Source organism: Dendropsophus ebraccatus, chromosome 6, assembly GCF_027789765.1.
Source record: "Dendropsophus ebraccatus isolate aDenEbr1 chromosome 6, aDenEbr1.pat, whole genome shotgun sequence".
Taxonomy (NCBI): domain Eukaryota; kingdom Metazoa; phylum Chordata; class Amphibia; order Anura; family Hylidae; genus Dendropsophus; species Dendropsophus ebraccatus.
Window position 1 is genome coordinate 37,627,824 of NC_091459.1, and position 18,865 is coordinate 37,646,688.

The window sequence follows — 18,865 nt, forward strand, 5'->3', positions numbered from 1 at the left end:
AATACACATTTGAAAAATATTTTTTATTTAAAGAAAAACACCCCTCACCCCTTGTTGACCATTTTATTAACAAAAAAGAAGAATCCACTGATCATTGGCATAGTTCAGCGAATCAGACGTAATCCTGAGGATACCAATATCTGAAAAACAAAAAGGAGAGAAAAAAATAATAATTTTGACAGGTGTTCTGCTCCTTCCTGTATGCAGTAAAGATGAGCGAGTTTACAATAATAACAAAGCGACTGCTTGGCAGTCAGCTTATCAGCCAGAAGCCTTTGAACTCTGTGCTGCTCCTCTCCGGGTGCCTAGAAAAGCTGGATTCAGACTTGGGAAACTTCTCCCAGTTGTTCAGGACTGGATCCAGATTTTCAAAGCACCTGGAGAGCAGCAGCACAGTTCAAAAGCTGATTCACTTAGTTATTACTGTAAATTTGCTCATCTCTTGTATGTAGCATCTGTACAGATAGCTGCATTGCATCCCCACTTAGCCCCTAAGGGCCAGACTGATCTCGCATTTCCACCAGAAAGGTAGGGGGGTAAGGGGCTCATACTTGCCATAGAAGTCTTCTTTCTTCACCAGACCTGGCACACTGAGCTTGATTTGTGCCAGACTCTGGCTCCACAAATGTCCGCTCAGCCGTCAGCAGCTGAGATGGGACACGGCTGCAGCCACTTATTGGCTGAGCAGAGATCCCTGCGCTGTCAGCTCAGCCAATCAGTGGCTGCAGCCAGGTCCTGTCTAAGCCACTGATTGGCTGATTCATTAAAAAACCCCAGGACACCAGAAGGCTTAGCACAATATTTATAACCTGCTTTTGCAAAAAAAAAAATTCCACCTGTCCATACATTGTTTTATTTTCACTCAAAAGTACGTCCATATTGTACTTTTATTTTACTGTGTGAATTTACAGTTGCCTAAAGTGCAATTATCTAGGATTCTAAAGCTATATTCTCATGCTGCATAAACTCTCAACTACAGCTATTTTACAGTACAATCCACAAGTATTACAAGTAGTACTCACAGCAGATTTTACCACTAAATATTGAAAGGATAATCTGTACTAAAAACCTTTTGGTAAAAAAAAAAAAATCTACATCATGGTGTTATTTCGTAATCATAAAAATGTATTACAATCTGCAACTGGCACAGATCAGCAAACCCACCTAGTTTACCCAAAAATGTGTGACTTTTTGCCAATCTGCGCTTTGCTTACCCAGTGGGCAGGTCAACTCCCTTACTCCAAATTTGCTACAATTTATCTCTGCCAGCAGGTACAGGCTATGTTCACACATAGCTGTTTTTTGCATAAAACAGCTGCGTTTTTGTGCCAAAATGAGGGCCATGAAAAGAAATTTGCGTATATCTCAGAGGCTGCCTCAGGAGCACTTAGATTTATCAAGTCATGTGCCTCTGATAAGTCTGGCATGACATGGGCAAGGTATTTTTTAAAGACCATTGTATGAAATACCAGTCCTAGAACTAAATTACCCCCCTAAAGTGTATGTCAAGTAATGTTGAAAAAAAAAAAAAAGACAAAAAAAAAGACGAAAGACTCCTTAAGGGCATGGTCACGGGTTGAGACATGTGGTCTGTGCCTTTACCTGTTTGATTTTTTAATTATTATTTATTTACATTGGCAAGTTCAGGATTTCATCCCAGTAAAGGGAAATCTCTCCTGTTGTCCGTGTACTAGGTTCTAATTTAATTTCTGCAAGAGAATATGCACATGAACACAGAACATTATGGGTGCCTTTACAGAGAGATTTATCTGACTGATTTTTGAAGCCAAAGCCAGGAACAGACTATAAACAGAGGACAGGTCATAAAGGAAATTTTGTATAAATACTCATTTCCATCAATACATAAAACCATTGTACAAAATACCTCATTATAAACATTCATCATGGTCGATTCTTAATATTGACAAGTAGGGATGGTCCGAAACTGGCGAGGTTCGGATTCGTATGAACCCGAACGCTCGGCATTCGATTCCCGATGTTTGCCCGCTCCGTGCAGCGGGTGGATACAGCGGGAGGACCGCCTGGAAAACTGGGATACAGCCTATGGCTATGGCTGTATCCGTTTTCCAGGCGGTTCTCCCGCTGTATCCACCCTCTCCACGGAGCGGGCAGACAGCGGGAATCATTGCCGAGAGTTCGGGTTCGTACTCGGTTCGCACCATCCCTATTGACAAGCTATCCCTCCCCCACCCCCCCACCTGCAAACATGGCAGAGAACAAAAAAAAAGCCCAGTTAATCCTCAGAGACTCGCATTTTAGGCCCTAGATCACTTTCCATTTCCCCCAAACTTTCTTATGACGACAAAGAGCTTTTCTTGAAGGGCGAGATGCAATATATTCATAGCGTTTAACTTTTTCCACTAAGTTAATCCATTCTTTCAGCTGAGAGGGATCTTCATTCATCCAATGCCTCACAATCAATACCTTTAACACAGCCAAACACCTTTATCAATAGCGTACCATTCTCACCATCATCCATAATTCCCCCCAAAACCATTTCAACTACCATTCAGACATTGTTCCATATAAGATGCTATTAACCCCCAGAAATCATTTACTCCTGGGCATTCCCAAATTAAATGTGCAAGATTGACCCTTTCCACCCCACATTTCTTACAACATATATTCTTGTCACCCTGAATTCTAGACAGAGATTTAGGTGTATAATAGAGCCAGTAAAGGAGCTTCAAAAAAGATGATCCCATGGGACATACTACTGGAACCTCTGCCCACATTCATAATACAGTTTCCAGGTTTCATCTGTAAATTGTCCAAACGCCTTCTCCCACCAAGCTCTTGCTAAGTAAGGCATTTTTGCCTCCATTATGTTATCTATAGACTTTAGATAGAAGTTTCCTTTTATCCCCACCTTCTAGACACTATCACCTCGTGTGAACTAATCCGAAATTTATATTTATCTTGGGTGCATGTACAACTTGTATATACCAATACTTGTGATTTTCATTTAGTGCATATTGAGCCTTTAAGGCTTCAAAAGAGACCAATTTCCCTTCATTAAATAAATGTCATACTTGGGTGATACCCCTCATTTTTCAAAATCTAGCAATCTCTTCTCTAAAGAATTCTTTAAACTCTATATTCCCCCAGATCGATGTGCAAGACAAACTGCTTTTAATCTCACATAATTTCTTAATCCTATTCCAAATCTTTACATAAAAGTGTGTAAAAGAAAAAATGGCCATTCCGCCCTCTATAACCCTCCCAGATTCAAGTGTTTCAAACACATTGCTACCTTCCCCAACGTGCCGCAATAAAATAGAGCCCGAAGTCGGGCAAGGACATACCCCCCCCCCACCCTCTGTCTTAGTCAGTGCCCGATATTTTATTTCTCCTCTTTTTTAAATCCGTTCCTGGCTTTGGCACAGATAAGTCTCTGTGTGTAAAGGGACCCTAATACAGCCATGTGAAAGAAGCCCTAACTCTCTCTATTGCTATGTTTACACACAGTATTTCCGTTGGTCTTTGGGTCAATGTTTTTTTAACCAAAACCGAGAGTCCATTATAATTGTTTTTAATTGTTTTTGAGTGAACATAGCCTCTATGTGTTTTTTTTATTCAGAGTGACTATTTTACACAGACCTATACATATTTCAGTATGTTTTGCTTACCTCCTGAGCTCCGGCTCTCACCCTCCCACTCCCTGTGAGCAGTAGACGGTCTCTTACTGACCCTAATTCACAGTTGTGCAGCAAGAAGACTATATACAGATATTCTTGTAGCGTGTCCAAGGGGAAGCAGCTCAGATTGTTAACAGCAATTTCTACCACCGAGATCTCAACCTTTCATTAACCCTGACTGTGCTTTCATATCCAGCAGGTACAGAGATTTTCCTTTCTAGTGGGTTGAATGTTATGTTTCTTACTTCTATTATATTTGCTATCAATTTTTATTGCTGTTTGACTATATCTATTGTCTATGTCTGTTTTTTATTTTTTTCACATAAATCACTGCCCTTTATTTGGTTTATCTTTGTGGATTACTGTGAGCTATACCAATGAGTTCAACTCAATTATCAGATCATTAAACCCTAAATTAACAAATTGAATGTTATTCTGATCTATTATTTTTTGCATTAGCTTCAAAAAGCTTCTTTGTATGGATGCCAGGATAATAATATGCGTACAATCATATGATACAATCACATAGAAAAAAAGAGCAATAAAAGACAGCTTGGTGGGCTACAACACTTTTTACTGAACCCAACTTAAAGGCCTCAAGTTGACAGTACATAATAACATTTGCTTATCATAATTGGATTCGTATCTGTGCAAAACATGTTAACCCTGACAAATGCAATGGTAGCTTAACAAATCTGTCTAAATCAAAATGAACCTGTTTCTCAGAGACACGGCTCTAATTTTGAGGTTAAAATACATCCATATTTTCAATATAATAATTCCTGATAATTCCTTAAAGTCAATGGGATATTGTCCAGCAGTGCGCACACCCTAAGGAATAAGGACCAAAACAGATTTAGTATACTTATACTTATTTAGCGTTTACTTTACTGTGTGTGAACTCAGCCTGAATCTAATAATGTGCTATATTAAACTCTTACAATGTATGCAAAGACTGACTTTTTTCGGATTTTTAATGTAGTACATTTTAAATTCAAAATACGACTGCATTTTATGTCTTTTTAACTATTTTGCAGAATATGAGCATAATCAATAGTGCACCTTCTGTGTAATAATGGTATTGGCACAGACTAAGACCATGTTCCCTCAATGGCAATATGTAATAATGGCCATTACTTGGCCCCAGAATGACGGTCATCTTAAAAGATGACCATCATTTGGACAAAATAGAACCGGTGTGTTAACATAGCTTAAGGCTGTATATACACACAATCCTGCAGTGTTTTTTTTTTATTTTTTATTACTGAAACGATGCAGTACCACAACAGTACTGCAAAAAAAACTGCAATGTTTTAACATAGTCTATCTTAAGTTTAAGTTTAAAAGTGTTTGATAAATACCTGGCAATAGTTAAAGGGGTAATCCAAGAGTTAAAATTAGGTGTCGTACATACTGCTATCACGGCTGATGCCAATGATTGGCGGTAGTGCAGAACGTAGTACATGGTTTGCAATTAAGCTGCATTCACTTCAATAGAACTGAGTTCCAAAACTCAACCCAAACTGGAGACAAGAGTGATCCTTTCTTTGGAAAAAAGTGGCCATGTTTTTGTAGCACGGGATAACCCCATTAACACATTTAATGGTGCACCCTAGATGTCTCCATTATAATTTTCTAATTGTGAAGATTCTGCATTACCAAGTGCATAATAATGCATATACCACTGGGTTTCATATCAAACATATGTTGATGGCCTATCTCACTATGTTCAAGACCTTTTACTCTCCATTTCTGCAAATGTTTGCATATATTAGGCACACACTGTATATGAATTAAATAAATACAGTTAAAAATTCAACCCAAAATAAAACTGTATTCAATACTTGTGATCTCTATCACTGTTTGTACATGATAAATTACCCTACATAATGTCATATGAAGATGTAAGGCACTTACTCTTAAGTAAAAGTAGAGGTTTAATGTAGTCAGCACAGTACTGGAGTTCCCAGAATGCGATCTTGCTTTGCAAAATCGCACATTACAAGTGGGATTCAAAAGATAATCTCAGTGTTTACTTAGTATGGATGCTGATAAATCAGTTACACTAATATAGCAATAGCTGCTGCAATTCAAAGTTCTCTCCGTAATTGAACCCTTGGAGTTCAGTGTTTCTTCCATTTAGCTGCATGTGTTCATTTATATTTATCCTGCAATTAAATCTATCACTTACCTCATGTTCCCTAATAGTGAGAAATGGCCACTATGTATAGGCAAACAGTTACCTTTTCATAGAGCCTGCTAATTTCTTTGTGATGTAAAAATGCACAAAATCTACCAGTTTGCTTGATTTTTTTTTCTTCATTTTTTTTCTAGACAAAAAACAGCAAAACTGGATCTTGCTGGATCCACGCAAAATATGAAAATCATTGTATCTGTTGTCCAATCAGTTTGAATCACTTCAAAAGAGTGGGAAAATAATGCTAATGCAAACCAGTCCTTACATATTTCGACATGTTTTGTAATAAATATACTTGCAAGAAAGCAATATAAGGCTATGTTCCCACTATGGGATTTTATCAGATAAAGGGCCATCTATTGATAATGACGTCTGCCAATAATGATCATTATTTGCGCCCGTCATTATACACAGATGGCACCATTTGCCGTTAAATGACGGCATGTTCTCGTAGTGGGAACATACTCCTAGGGTTAAAAATCAAAGTAAAAAAAAAACCAAAACAGAATATATAATGTCTTTTCCGATTTTTTTTAATTAAGTGTCCAATCTTTGGATTTTCTACATTTCCATGCAATTATTTATTGATGGATATGTTTTTGCACGTCATATTTCACAAGGATTACTCCTTCCTATGTAAGGCTAGGTTCACAATGCGTTTTGCCATCCACTTCACTGTTTCCCCTACATTTAATTTTAATGTACAGAAAAACACGCTCAACCACGTTTTGTGTATGTAAAAAAACAAACAAACCTGATCCTTTTCAAACTTTTTCCGATAGGAAAGGATTCTGCAGTATGGCATATAGCGTCATCCATTTTTTCACCTATATCCTTTTCATTTCCCTTTAGGCTATGTTCCTACACTTTATAAACAACGTTTGTTCTCCACGAATTATGATAATTAATTCTGGCCGTAGGTAGCGTCAATCAATGGCCGTTCATGCAGAACGGACATTGTTTATACAGCGTGGGAACATAGACTTAATGTGTAAGTTAAATGGACAGTGGTCTGAACCCAAACTTACAATTGAAGTCTGGTTCAGGTTCTTAATTCTACGTGTATCTGGTGATGAAGATTGTCTGTCTGAATCCCGGACTCCTGTGTACTGCCAATTATTTCTCTTCCTCTTTTTAAATTTTATATCCGAATTTAAAATGTGCAGTGCTGAATAATATGTTGGTGCTGTATAAATAAAAAGATAGAGGAAAAACATCGGCATTTTAATGATCCTTTTTTTGTAATGTATTAATGTACACACTTCCTCGTTCCTGGTTACCCAACTCATATATTTGTTTTCATAGCACTAATCATATACAGTACAGTATATTATCAGAAATAGCAAGGCTTTGACAAGTGCAACTTAAAAGTCCCACCTCTAGTACAGAACAACTGCAGTAACTTTTGTCATGTCTCAACATATGCACAATACTGTGGTATATAATACCTCTTATATGAATTTAAAAAAAAACCCATCATAATGGAAATTAAAGGCCACTTTAATATGTGTGACACTCCAGATGTTAAGGTAGTACGGTGAAATAATTTGTGATAATTTCATTTAATGTAAAGAGATCGGTATCAGAATGGGATAGAACACATGATACAACAGCAGTCTGTGTAATGAGTAGCCTTTTCCACATGCGGTAAGGACACAGTTAAACAAGCATGAAGACGTTTTATTTGAACTGAACTTAAATATAATTTGTTCTGAACGTTTTGTTTTGGATTAATCACGCAGAGATCTGTCTTCTCTACGCATAGCAGAGTTGAAAAACAGATTTTCCTATTCTTCTGTGACATCAGCACAAAAAGCAAATTCACAGCTCTACAATAAAAAGCTCTGACACATACCACAGACCTTCAATAGCTCTCTGTATTTCCCTCCCTTAGTGACAGCAAAGCCATTGGTCTGTGTCTGATTTGAGGCCTCTGCTGTTACTGGCTGGGAAGGAATGGCTTAACTAAGTTGATAGGTAGGGAGCAGCTGACGTGATGACCGATTGGGTGCTGTGTATCCAGGAGAAGCATGTTATGTATAGCTATTTAAATCTCTGCCAAATGATGCAAGCAGTGCTGTCTGTTTCCAAAAAAAAAGTAGAAAAAAGGTTAGTAATAATACAAACAAAGAGTGAAATCTTGTCATACTGAATTATTCAAGTGGTGAACATAAGTAACCAAGCATACCTCTTTTAGTGACCCAGATAATGCAGTACAGCTACAATAATCTTCTCCTACTGAAATTACCCTCACATGACATGACCTCTGTGGTTACAGGACAGCTTCTACATATTCAGGTAGTATGTGTGCCCACCACATCTCCAGATTTTTCACTGGTAGCACACACTGAAGAAAAATGATATACTATAGCTGCAGATTACACATTCCATACAATTACATACTGATTAGCATTTTTTCATCACATTGAGGCAAACAAGATGAGAGGACTAAACTAAGAAGTCAGTATTTATTCTGGACATGATTTATTATTATTGTTACTGTTTTCTTAACTGCTTAATTGCTTAGTATTCTACACCTGAGGCTGTGTTCACATATGCAGTAACGCAATGAAAATGCAATGTGAATGCATCATGTAACTGCAGTAATGGATCCTTTCACTGCATCACTTCATTGCAGTAATTATTCATGTAATTGCCGTCTTTCATTGCGTTAATGCAACGTGTGCAAACATACCCAAACAGACCTATTTAATGCACGTCTAATTAGTGTTAATTAGTGCTATTTTGTCACCAATTCGCAATTTGGCTGGTTAAATAGAAATATTTTTGCCGTGATTTCAATGGAATTGCGGCAAAAATATTGATATTTTATTGAGAATTGCGCACTTTGTGGCTAAATATTGCTAACTAAATGTGCATTAAATGCTATGTGTATATATAGTCTTATTGCATTACTTCGTTGCAATAATTATGTAACTGGCATCCAGCCTTCTTTCACTGAGTTAATGCCATGAAACTCCAATGTGTGTGAACATACCCTTAAGGCATGTTCGTGTAAGTTGGCGTTTCATTGCTTTAACACAAGGAAGGGCGGCTTGACGACAATGAAATGATCAATTACTGCAATTACATGATCAATTACTGCAATTACATGATGCATTCACATTGCAATTTTATTACACTACTGCATGTGTGAACACAGCTTTACTGACAGATAAGGCCAGCATTACATTGAGGCTTTCTGTAGCATCGCTGATTGATTTTAAAGGGAACCTGTCACCCCCGTGCCGGGGTGACAGTCTCCTGACCCCCCACTACAGCCCCCTATACTCACCTGATCCCGCCGGGTCCCGCTTCAGGATCCGGTCGGGTCACGGAGATATCAGCCACTGCAGCCCGGCGCGCACGCTGAGAGATGAGTCCAACGCTCATAGAGATTGATGGAGCGCTGGACTCTCCTGTCATTCTCTATGAGTGTTGGACTCATCTCTCAGCGCGCGCGCCGGGCTGCAGCGGCGGATATCTCCTTGACCCGACCGGATCCAGAGGCGGGACCCGGCGGGATCAGTATAGGGGGCTGTAGCGGGGGGTCGGGAGCCTGTCACCCCGACACGGGGGGTGACAGGTTCCCTTTAACTATTAAGGTACAGCTACAGTCCAAAGTAATACACTAAGTTGTATGCAACCTTGTGGGCAGCAAAAGCCACTCAATAAGCCCATATGGTTGTATTGCAACACTTACGCTAAGGGCCGTATTAGACAACCAAACCCGCGGGGTAAGCATGCTGGCCTAGGCTCAATAATTTTGCAGGCAGGGCTGCACAGACATCGTTAGCAATGTCCATGCAGCCCTTGCCTTAAAAGGGATTGGTATAAAAAAAAATAATAATAATAATGTTGTTATGCCTACCTCTCTAGGCTCCTGCAGTGTCTCTAGGTCCCCCGTTGACCGCAGCCAACACTTTCACAGCCAACACTTCTACAGACTAACCCATCCCGGTAGTGATGGCCCGCTCAGCCAATCACCGACCGAGACGGAACAGTGCCATGGCTAGTGATGGGCTCAGTGGGGTGTCATTGCAAAGACAGGTTCATCTGCGGAAGTGGTAGTGGCAATGGCTGCAGTCAGTGGGGAACCCAGAGACACAGTCATCAAGGGAGTGCGGAGAGGCGGGCATTACATATTTATTATTTTCTACACACTGCCCCAGATTACAAACCTCTTCTCAACCCATGATGTAAGGATACATCATGGTGCCAAACTGGGACCGCGGCTATTAGCCGATGCGGGCCAATCACTATGTCTGCCATGCCATGCCTAATTAACCATTTAAATGCTGCTGTCGAAATGGATTTAAGACCCCTTACCTGGTGGTCTAGTGACCAGATCGCCTACCCCTCCCCCCCCAGTCCGATTGCTTCTGGCTGGGTCTCAGTGATGCTATGACGCAGATCCCAGATTGGCAATCCTTTACTATGGGCACCAGTAGCCCATAGTATTTGAGCACTGATCTCAGGGATCAATGCAGTACACATGTACTGTATTGATCTCTATGTGAAATCAGTGGCAATCCCCCAGGGGAACTTCAAGTTACAGATTTTTTTTTTTATAGGTTTTTCATTAATAAATAAATCCCACTTCATAATAAAAGTTTAAATCACCTTCCTTTTCCTATTTTATAAATAAAAATAAATAAACATATTTTATATGACCACGTGTGGAATTGCACGAACTCTTAAAGGACAACTCCCACGAAATTTTTTTTGGGCTTATTTAACACACATTACAAAGTTATATAACTTTGTAATGTGGTTAAATACCCGGTCTGGCCCCCTTCCCCCACGGAAGTTAAAGAATGTATACATTACCTATTACGGTCTTCACGGTCCTCTTCTCCCAGGCGGCATCTGGTGACGACGACGTCAGAGCCGGGGGTCTTCTTCCTCCTCGGCGTCTTCATTGAAAGTGAATGGGAGAGAAAAGGCTGCTGGGGCACATGCACACCAGCAGCCTTTTCATTGGCTGGAGCGCATCACATGGCTTTCAGCTTGCTCAGCCCTGATTGTCTGAGCTTGCTGGAAGCCATGTGATGCGTTCCAGCCAATGAAAAGGGTGCGGGTGCGCAAGCGCACTGGCAGCCTTTTCTCTCCCATGGACCCGGAAGTAAGAGACATCGCTGGACGGCGGACGCAGGTGATGGTGAGGCGGACAGCGGGCGAATGGAGTGGCGATCGTCACCGGCGGGATGGTGAGTATGGTGTCTGTGTGTGTCTGTGTTTTTTTTTTGGGGGGGGGAGGGTCTGCCGGAGTTGTCCTTAGCATTCCTGATCACTCACAGTATATGGCACATCAAATCAAAAATTGTAATACAACGTCTTCAAAAAGTTGCATATACGCAAGCCAGCTACCGATAGAACAGATAGACACATAAATTTGTGGATTATTTAAGAAGTCGAGTTCAAGGTAGGAAACAAATAGGGGTAATATATCACCAATTAATTCGGGAGAGAGGAGGGCAAAACTTGCACAGAAATGGGAAGATACATGATATGCTATCTAAATTCCATAAAACTACACATAAGACATTACATTCCAATGTGTATATACAATTATACTATTATATACAGATAAACAGCGACCAAGACTTAGGCCCTCATACAGGTAACATATTATCCCGGCAGCTGCTGGGTTAAGTGGGAAGGGGCTGCATTCTTGCAGCGGAATGAAAAATCTGCTGCGAGAATGTAATGCCATAGAAAATGACAGCACCTAGTATCTCAACGGACTTTGCATTGCACTATGGTACGTGTCAAACTGGCCTAAGGATGTTTTCCTATTTTCTTTTGAGAGCTGAAAAGAAAACACATTAGGCTATGTTCACACAACTTCTTTTTTTGCCCATATTGCCATTTTTTATGACACTTTATTCAATTTATTTTCTGAATATATATGCTCAAAAATCACCAATATGCAAAAAAAAATAAAAGAAAAAAGCCTCACTAGCCAGATATTCCTCCGGGAAGGACCCAACCAAGGGTTGGCTCCTGCAGGGAAACCACCAAGACCACCATATTAAGAGGCCCTATAAGTCAATGTAATGACAAGGGAAAAACCCAAGGCAGGTATGCATCCACAGGCAGCTGTTTCGGGGTGTTGCCCCTCATCAGTATGGAGCAGGATTCGGACTAGGTGGGATCAATGCCTAGTAGAGCCATAAAAAAAACAGATCACTGATCTCAGGGAGACCAGCCAAAGATAACACTGCCGGCTGCTGGTTAAAGTGCTCAATGCATTGAAATCCTAGGTGCATTGCTCCCTGGGAAACATGAATATGCAAAAAAGAGCCCGTTTTGCATATTCATGTTTCCTAGGGACCAATGCACGGTGGAACGCACCGGCGCTCCACAGATGTGATGATGAGTGCGATCATGTGACTGGTCATGTGATCGCAGGATACAAAAGGGTGGAGCGCACAGTGGAACGCATCGGCGCTCCACGTGCGTAATTACGCATGCGATCATGTGACGAGTCATGTGGCTGGAACCGGAAACTCAATCAAGGCACCAGCCGGCGGCTGATGATTGGCGAGAGGCATTTAAGGAGCACTGTCCAGGCGGCACACAGGTATTCTCAACACCCCGCGGTATACCACTGCAGCCCCAATGGAGGCCGGACACCAGCTCTAAGGGGAAGGAGTAAGAGGCTCGGTTGAGCCATCTATTGCTTTATCACATTTTTCTCCTTAGTTTATAACTATGAATATCTAATATTTGTTTGCTGATCGGGCAAAATTGAGTATTTAGTGCACCTACGTCATAAAATTTTTTTTTGATGAGACGGGCAGTTATCGTTGCATTTCTTGTCTATGGTATATGATTGTGGGATTTAGTCCAGTCTCTGTTTGCTGATCGGGTAAGCAGAGCACTAAGTGCACCTACGTCACAGTTTTCAGTGAGAACTGTATCCATAGATTTATGCTTTCTCTGATTATGTTATGTGACTGTTAATTTGAGGATCAATGCACTTTAACCCCTGATGATCCGTGGATACACACCACGGTGAAACGCGTTGGGTATGGGTATTTAATATACTTTTTGTGTGTAACGATATTGAAATTGGTCATCTAGTGTCAGTTGGTATCTGACTGCTACTTTCCTTAACATCAATTTGTAAATTATAACTATTTTGTGGGTGTTTGTCGCCTAAAATACATGTGGATCGGATGATCCAGGCGACGGTAATCTAGTAGTCACCGTTAAGGTGCGATTTGGAAGTTAATATGGTTTATGTGGCGTTTTTAGCATTTTAGCCGAATAAATAAATGTGAAGTTTTAGAAGTGTGATACGCCTCTGTGATTTAGTTTTTGAGTTATACGTATCCAAGGCCTGTGGTTGGTGGCAATTCACTAACTTTTTCTGTGATAGGGGTACCTAGGATTTCACTGCAGATCAGTGATCTTATGATTTTGAAATTTGATATTTTTTTTTGTTTACAGAGTAGAATCACTAAAATGTTAAAATCTCAGATCATATAATCAACACAGACAACACTTCTCCTAATTATTTTTATATGTGCAGGCACCAGGAGCGTCTCACAGCCAGAACACAGTAAACAGCAACTGATATTACTGGGAGGGGCTAGAGATGACAAAGCAGGCATGGTGCAGAGTGGCACCAATGATAAAGTTAAAGGTAGGTGGACTGTCCTTAAAAATGATTTCAGGGACTTAGGCAGGAAGCTTAAGACTAGGGCCTCCAAGGTGATATTTTCCGAAATATTACCTGTACCACGAGCCACACCTGAGAGACAGCGGGAGATTAGGGAGGTAAATAAGTGGCTTAAAAGATGATGTATTGCAGGAATTAAGTACTGTATTGGACAGACAAAGGTTGTAATAAAAAAAAAAAATACGATAAATAGATTTTTTTCAAAATAAAAGACCAAATAATTTATTTTTAGTTTTACGGCTTATTTAATGGAATAATTAAGTCTGTCATTGCAAAGTACAAATAGTGTAACAAAAAATAGGGGCTCATGTGGGTCTGTATGTGAAAAATTACAAGTGTTATGGCCTTTTAAACACGAGGAAGAAAAACCTAAAGTGCAAAAATGAAAATTGGCCCAGTTCTTAAGGTGTATTGTCACCCCTTTTTTCACATTAAGAAGACGGCAGGATGAGTTAGGCAGATTGTGGAGAAGAACGACATGTGTGGTGTTTAGCATGCATGCAGTGAACTTACTGAAATCCTCCTTCAGTTCCTTCTGATCAGGCCAGTTCTGATGACAGAGGGGATGGGGCCTAGGCATCCAAGTCGGCCCTTTCTGATATTGTCATGGAGGGGGTGGGGCATGGGTGATTAGGTCATGAAGGGGTGGGCACTGCGATGAAGCCCCACCCAGATGGCACTGTGCACTAACGATAACATGCATTTTAGAGCGGAGAAACTACCAAGAAAGCCTTTATACAGTAAGATATAAAATCCCCAGAATATAAGCTTAAAGGGAAACTATCAGGTTAGACGACTCTAACCTGCTCATAGCCCCCTAGGCGCCGAGGTTAAAGATATGTCTCTTACCTTACCATCCTTGGCAGTGTTCCTGTGCAGTTAGCCGTTTACTCCTCAGTCTAGTAAGACACTGTTATGTTTATTCTTAGAGTGGAGTGCAGAGGCGTGCGTGGCATCGCACTGACACACTGAGGCAGGTGGGATTCCGAGCGGAGTCTGCACGAAATTCCGACACTTTTACTCAATGTGAACGTACCCTTAGAATGGTGCTGAGAACTCCTTATATTGAAAGGGGGGGTTACAATATCACTTTGAAGGAGTAGGTAAGCAAAAAAAAAATTCTTGAAATAAACTGTGCCAGAGATTTGTAATTTACTTCTATTAAAAAAAATCTCTAGTCTTTCAGTACTATTAGCTGCTGCATGTCCCGCAGGAAGTGGTTTTATTTCCAGTCTGGAGAGCAGAAGGGATTTGCTGCTGCTCTGGGTAGTTTCTGTCATGGAAAGGGGTGGCAGCAGAGAGCACTGTTTCAGGTTGGGTTCACATTGAGGAATTCTCGCGGATTTTCAGGCAGATTCCGCGTCAAAATGCGCGCAAAATGAACATGTTCATTCTTTGAGCGGAGAGTGGCGGCAGTGGACGAGTGTCATGCATTTAAAGTGATTATAACTAACTAAAGTGAGTATAACTGATTATAGCTTGTCCAGTCAGCTGTCAGTACTGATACTCCTTCCCCTATAACTGTCAGCCCCTGGTGTCATTCCCTTGCCTGTGATAGCACCTTGTGCCTTGACCTAGCATTTTTCTGACCGTGTGTTAGAGTTATTCTGACCTTTGGATTTTGTGACCCCGACCTTGCTTTTTGGATTTTAATTCTGTACCTCGCTGCCCGATTGTTGCCAACCCAGACTGCTGACCATTCTGTTATTGTGCGAGTTTGTCTTGTCTTTGTTTTGTGTTACACTGACTACAACATAGGGAACGTCGCCCAGTTGTCCGCAGTAAGCTTTAGTACTGTTGTGGCAAGTAGGTAGGGCCAGCTGGGGCAGGTGCCAGTGTTAGGTCTGCACTTGTCTGTTGTCTTCTCAGACCCCTTCCTGACAGGCACCTTCTATATTCACCCCTCCCTGGCCACAGACTAAAAGTACTGCTAGCCCGGAGTACCCCTTTAAACTGTTCAGGGACACCTAAAACTGTAGCTTCCCAGGATACCAGAAAAGCTCAGTCCTACTCTCACAAGTATAAGTGACTCACATGTGATGTCTTCTGTATAGTCATTCCCTACTTGAAGTGAATTTGCCGTCCCCTGACAGCCTACTGAGCTGGCGGAACTGCTGGATAGATATCAATGAAAGCATTCAGAACAGACCTTTGTTGCCTGTCTGTAGTTTTTATTTTAATATAAAAAACAACTTTATTCAGGCCATGAAAAGTGTTAGGGAGGCAGGGCCTATTGTTTCTTGGGCCCTAGTACTCCTTTGGCTCACTCTGCTGTATGCCTGTCCATTTGCACATCAGTAATGCACACTGATCCCAGGAAATGATAGGCCCCACCTCCTTGACCTTTTTCATGGTCCATATAAGGGTGCGGATTCAAAGCAAATCTGCAGCTTCAAAACTATGACATCAAATCTGCTGCAGATCCTAGACGTGTGAATGCACCCTAAAGGTTTTTTAACCCCTTAACGACCCATGATGTTCTGAACCCCCGCGATCCCAGGTGCTATGTGAAGCCCAGGACCGCGGCTATTAGCAGGCACAGCCGATTGCTGCGCCCGCTAATAAGGACATTTTAATGCAGCTGTCAGACATGACAGCTGCATTTAAAAGACATGCAGAGCGCCATCCCTGGTGTCTAGCGGCGGGATCTCCCCTCCGTGATATGATCACGGAGGTGAGATCCCTTCTTCTACTGACGTTGATTCTGGCTCGGCAATCCATGCATCTGATCTGCTGCAGACCAGAGCAATACAGCACCAATCTGATGAATCAGTGCTATATAATGCATACTACACTGATCTCTATGGGAGATCAGTGTAGTTGTATTAAAAGGCTCCCAGGGGGACTTCTTATTAACCTCTTAAGGACATATGACGTACCCGTACGTCATATGTCCTCATTAGCACTTCAAAGCGGGGCCGTACGGCGACCCCGCTTTGAAGCGCCGCGGTCCCGGGTGCCGCGTGTAGCCCGGGACCGCCGCTATAAGCGGGCACGGTCTGATCGCCGTGCCCGCTAATTAGCTAATCGGAGGCAGCTGTCAAAGTTGACAGCTGCCTCCAATTACTGGAGGCAACCTTTCCCTGGGGTCTAGTGGGGGAGATGTGGGTTTCTAGGTGGAAAAATGCAAGTGCTATGGCCTTTTAAACACAAGGGGGAAAAACCGCAAACGCAAAAACGAAAATGGGCCTCGTCCTTATAGGGTTAATGTGTATGTTAAAAAAAAGTTGTTTTATAAATAAAAAATCTGAAAGTCTAAATCACCCCCCTTTCCCCCCCCCAAAAAAAAACATATTTGGCATAGCCGCATGCGTAATTGTCTGAACTATTAAATTATATAAAATTCCTGATCTCGCACAGTAAACGGCATAAGTGCAAAAAAATGCCAAAGTGCAAAATTGCACATTTTTGGTCGCATCAAATGCAGAAAAAATGTAATAAAAAGTGATCAAAAAGTCAAATATATGAAATCAAGGTACTAAGAGAAAGTACACATCATGGCGCAAAAAATTACACCTCACAGAGATTAAAGGATAAAAGCGTTATAATGATGGTAATAGAGCAATTTTAAGGAAGATTTCGTTTTTTTTAAAGATTTTAATTTTTTAAAAGCAGTGAGATACAATATAAGTTATGCAAGTTAAATATTACTGTAATCATCTGGAAAAATCTAGAGGAACATGAACTTACGTGCGATGCTGATCAGCACTCAGCGGCGATAGGGTGAGGAAAATAAAAAAATAAAAAAATGGAAAAAAAAATTGGGGAAAAAAAAAACAAAAAACTTTCTACAGCCCTATAGTTACTGATAAGTGTATTATATACACTTATCAGCCGCTAGCGGGCAGTAGAACGAAAATTCCGAAAAAAGACGAAGTTTGAAGCCGAGGGGAGCCGAAGATCTCCGAAGCGGAACGACGGAAAAAGCCGAAGACGCCGGAGGAAGAGATTACGCCGCGGACCCAGAAGAAGCGATCGGGACGCTGTATCAGGTGAGTATGGGTCAATACCTGCTGGGGACATGTCAGCTACCTAGCTGAGGTGTCCCCAGCAGGTATTTAACCCTTTCTTTGGGCATTTATATCGCCGTGATCGGCCGGTCGGTCCCGGCCGGCTGATCACGGCGATCGGGACGTGGCCGTGGCCACCATTACTTTTAACAGTAATGGCGGTCGGTGCCGTCTCGAAAGCTGAAGATCGCTGCTAATGGCTGATCTGAATTGATCAGCCAATAGCAGCGATCGTCAGCACGGGGGGGGGGGGGGGGGGGGGGGGTTAACCACCCCCTGTGCCGACAAGCTATGATGGCCTGCTATACATTATAGCAGGCCATCTTCCCCGATCGCTGCGTGTGTACACGCAGCGATTGGGGAAACCGTGGGCGTAAACGTACGCCCGTTTGCATTAAGGCACAGGTTTTGGGGGCGTACATTTACGCCCACGGTCGTTAAGGGGTTAAGCGATCTTAAAAACGATCGCAATAACGGTTTTTCGAATAATTTTTCTACGTCTAAACCGATTGTTATAAAAACAAAATCGTTGCCTCAAAATCGTTAAACGATCGATTGGCTGAATTATCGCTCTGTGTATAAAGACCATTAGAGTCGTCTAACCTAATAGTTCCCTTTTAATCTCTAGACAAATTGCTAACACCTGTCTATGTACGCTCTATGGGGGTAGTTCTTTGCCCCCAATGTATATAGGCGCAGTGTGTACTCCTCTACACAACAGAGGGACTTACTAAACGCCTTTCACATACAATTCACGTCATGAGGTAACCCGGCGTCATCTCACACAGAACCTGAGCCGCCTCACACCTGATATCGCCGCCTCACACCTCAGCGAAATGATCTCAACAGGTAACAACAACAGAGCAGACTCCGCCCCCTCCCTCCGGCCAGAGCGCAGGCGCAGTGCTGCCCTGCCCGGTACACACGGCGGCAGCATAACTCACTCTTTCGTTGGCTGTCCTACACGGAGCCGCAGGGACCGGGTGAGTTTTCTCCCTATTGTAATCGTTCGGTTGTATCACCGGTTGCACATGGACAGGGGTTGCTGCTTTTATAACTTGATGACTGGTTGTAGTTATCAGAGTGGATAGTGAGCGGGAGGAAGTGTTCGTTACCATGGTGACCGGTCACGCCGCTCACAGTTGCTAGGCTGAGTGCACGGCGCATTACTCATTGATGTTCGTGCGCGACCGGCGGATTGTGATCGGGAATGTCACTGAAACCGGCGCCCTGCACAAATAGCAGGAGGGTTTTTTTTTATCATTGAATTTTTTTTTATTGGTATTTCAAAAACAGCGTGTGGAGAATG

General features: G+C 41.8%; 1 protein-coding gene and 1 long non-coding RNA gene across 7 annotated transcripts in view; one reads left to right on the plus strand and one right to left on the minus strand.

Annotated features, from left to right (window-relative positions):
- Positions 1-4,309: 4,309 nt before the first annotated feature.
- On the minus strand, positions 4,310-18,657 carry LOC138795555 (uncharacterized). Of its 4 annotated transcripts, XR_011363626.1 has the most exons (5): positions 18,364-18,416; positions 14,060-14,232; positions 8,045-8,203; positions 7,712-7,937; positions 4,310-4,490 (listed from the first exon to the last, which is right to left on the minus strand). It is a non-coding gene; the product is annotated as an uncharacterized lncRNA (long non-coding RNA). The 4 variants fall into 4 exon arrangements; XR_011363623.1 differs by lacking the exon at positions 4,310-4,490 and having other exon boundaries at positions 7,127-7,937; XR_011363624.1 differs by lacking the exon at positions 4,310-4,490 and having other exon boundaries at positions 7,127-7,937; positions 18,306-18,377.
- Positions 7,856-18,865, plus strand: part of ARMC2 (armadillo repeat containing 2) — a 102,165-nt gene continuing 91,155 nt past the window's right edge. Inside the window, exon 1 of one of the 3 annotated variants that reach the window (XM_069974812.1) lies at positions 7,856-7,965. The gene's annotated coding sequence lies outside the window, so the exon portion shown is untranslated. Of the gene's footprint in view, positions 7,966-13,487; positions 13,511-18,461; positions 18,540-18,865 lie in introns of those variants that run through there. The other 2 variants (XM_069974811.1, XM_069974809.1) reach the window with 2 other exon arrangements.